Consider the following 3,412-nt stretch of genomic DNA (forward strand, 5'->3'; position numbering starts at 1 on the left):
GCCTCCTAAGTAGCTGGGATTACAGGTGCCCTCCACCATGCCTAGATATTTTTTTGTGGCATGTATTTTTTTAATAGAGATGTATTTTTTTCACCATGTTGGTCAAGCTGGTCTCAGACTCCTGACCTGAACTGATCCACCTGCGCTGGCCTCCCAAAATGCTAGGATTACAGGTATGAGCCACTGCGCCTGGCCACACTTTCTTCCTTCTTCTTTTTTTTTTTGTTCTTCACATCCACTGAGGAGTTGTAACTGGAGGCACGTTTCCACCCACAAAAGCTCCAGATGTTAAAACGTTTCTCAACATCAACTTTACACAGTGACGGCAACACCTCCCTCCCGCCCCTCCCAGTAGGGTTGGGATTGTGCTGTATTCCCTACTGGTTTGCCCTTCCCCCCATAACGGGGAGCATCTTCCCTGGCTGCAGAGGCTCCCTCATAGTCTCCAAGACTGAAGGACCCCTAATTTGGGGACTGCAGCTGAAGTGTATTAGATTAAACACCATACAAAGCTGCAAGATGCTCTTTTAAGGGAAGAGGAAACTGATCAGAGAAATGCCTCTGATTTTCATCGCCAATGTGATTTTAAACCCGTGAAGGATCTTACAGAACACGTCTCTGAGATCATCTTTTGGGTTAATCCATGATGCAATAGCATCACAAAAAACATAAAATCTTGGATTAGGCCACTGGGAATCACACTGATCATGGTACAAATTCCACGGAATGCTGAATCCTTTTCCTCATTGTCTCTTATGTTTCTCAGAGAGGTGCACAAGGGTCTTGTGAACTGCTGTAGCATGGGGGCCACCTCTTGAGGACAAACATAACCAAGACGACCAATTGTTATTGCTGTGTTCTTTAGCAGTGTCTTTGGTGTGCTGGGTCTGTTAATGATTTCTACAAGCTGGCGCAACAGCACAGGAATGTAAGGCTGCATCTCTAGATCAATTTGAATGGAGATTTCTCCAGATGCCCATGTGGCATTGTTGCAGACTGAAATGGATTCTGGAGTTAGCTTGGTTCTCAATGTTGGCATGAAATCAGCTATACAAGGCTTAACATGCTGAAAGCAAGCTTTTGTGAGGTCATTTAACAGGGCAAAAGAACTCTGTCAAACTTCCGGCATTTTATCCTGCGTGCACTGATATATTAGTGTTAGGATGTCACTTCGGGCTACCAGCTGTTCAATGTTGCCTCCAAGTCCTTCAGCCAGGCCACTCAGTAAATCAAGAGCCACTGTCATAAAATCTTTATCTTATTTATGTGAAGATTGATCTGGTTGAGCATCGTTTAGCGTGGCTTGTGCAGGAGTCTTCTGTACTAGGTTTACACAACTCCGATACACAGGTTTGCAGTATGGAAGGAAGCCAGACTGCAGCACTGTGGCAACTGAAGATAGGCACTCAAGTAAAGGGAAGAGATCATATCTTCATCCTTTAACATGTTCCATGTCTGGATCAGTGGAGGCATTAGCACCTGAAAATATTCCGGTTTGTTTAAATGATGTTCTACTGAATCTGCTAATGTTCCTATGGCATCGTAAAGAATGAGCAGTTTCTTATGCTGGTATTTACTAAATGCAAAAACCAGGGTATCAAGTATAAAGCAAGGTGAGGAACAAGTTCTGTACAAGCCTCCTCTTCTAGGATAGCAAAGGCACTGCAGGCAGCTTCTTGTACTCTCTTGTTGCTGTCCAGGACGTGCTTTCACAATTCTGTCATTAATGGCTTCGGGTACATGTGTTTGGTGGCTGACTGACTACCCTGTGTGTATAGCGGCTAACAGTCCAGCATGTTATAGAATGGACAAGAGCCTTTTTATCAGAGAGACACTGAATAAGGTGAGGAATAAACTCAGGCAAGTATGGAATCATGCCCTGCATGCAACCTTCAGCAATTGCTCCTAAACCCAACATGCCTGATTCTTTAACAGCCCATTCATGATGAAAAAGTAATTCTTTCAAAAGGCAAAACATATATGGCAACAGTTCATCATGACGCGTGTTTGCAAGAACATCTAGGGCAGCAGCAGAACATTTCCCTAGATTCCAGTCAGGAATTGTATCATCATCATCAATTTCATCATTATCATAGTCTTCCTCTTCAATTCCATCTTCATCATGCTGCTGAGTCACTGTCCTTGATCGGTGAAAACTTGGCCATATATCCTGTTCGCTCTCAGGAATTGTTTCGTCATCTTCAACATCACCCATGGGTAGGATAATATCCATATCTGAGTACTTCATGCTATTCACTAACACAGGAAGCAACTTGGAAAGAAGGCTTACGAATACATCTTTGCATATTGGTTGTTCAGCTAAAGTTAGCCAAAATTCACAGGCTTCTAAAGCCATGTTTTCATCTTGATCTTGAGTCCTCTGTAGCGTACACTCAACTATCTTATGCATGTGAGGGAGCAGGCAAGCCATTCAAACTTCGAGCAACATCACGAGTGCTCGGCACACATTTTTCCATACCTCTGGTTCTCCATCACCAGCCAATGCAAAGAGATTCTCAATAAAAGAATCAATGTGCAACATCAGAGCTTCAGTCCTAATGATAAACTGATTGACATGTAAAACAGTGTGAGACTTTATTTTTGGACTACTGTGCTTGAAGAACTGTAAAAATTTGGAATCATGATGTTGACGATGACCATCAAGAGCATATGTTTTTACACCCAAATTTCACAGTATAATTCTTTTCACACAATAGGCATTCAGTAAGCATTTGTTGAACAAAGTATATTTCCATAGTTATAGCTGGCAGTTAATAAATACTTGATGACTGAATTAAAAAGCATAGTAAAACAAGAATACATTGTAGGAAATAGAAGTGACAACCAATTAAATAGCTCAGGAAAAGAGGATAAAATGACACTAATTTCATTGAGATTTTAATATATGTTAATGCTATGTGCATTAATGTAAAGTTATTTTCTATATATTACCTGGAGAAATGAAGATAATTTTTCAGAGGAACAGTAAGGTAACCACAAAAAAGGTGATGTAACTTAGGTGAAACTCATCGAAGGCATGTACTAACTTTATTACATGGTATCTTGTATTTACTGTGTAGTTTGCTTAAAACCCTAAGAAAAAATGGTAATCTGGGTGAGGAAAAATTAACAGCTTTGCAGAACTGTCATTATAACTTCTACCTCAGAGAATGAGCTTTGGAATCATACAGAGTTGGTCCCGTGAAAGTTGAACAGGTGAAGTTCAAAGTTCAAAGACTGGAACTGGTGGTGACTCTCAAAAGACACTGCCTCTTTCGTCCACAGGATCATTTTTTGAAAGTATATTTTACCTATATTATGAAGATTTATACTTATTTCATAATTCTCCACAATAGCACTATCTTTTGTCAGATAAACAAGCAAACCTATGATTGGAATTAGAATAAAAATG

At 40.6% G+C, this 3,412-nt stretch overlaps 1 pseudogene; it reads right to left on the bottom strand.

The window, feature by feature from the left end:
• Nucleotides 1–495: 495 nt before the first annotated feature.
• LOC105510876 lies at nucleotides 496–2,629 on the bottom strand (annotated as a pseudogene).
• Nucleotides 2,630–3,412: the final 783 nt, after the last annotated feature.

The sequence above is a fragment of the Colobus angolensis genome, unplaced genomic scaffold (assembly GCF_000951035.1).
Source record: "Colobus angolensis palliatus isolate OR3802 unplaced genomic scaffold, Cang.pa_1.0 Scaffold193, whole genome shotgun sequence".
In the NCBI taxonomy this organism is placed as follows: domain Eukaryota; kingdom Metazoa; phylum Chordata; class Mammalia; order Primates; family Cercopithecidae; genus Colobus; species Colobus angolensis.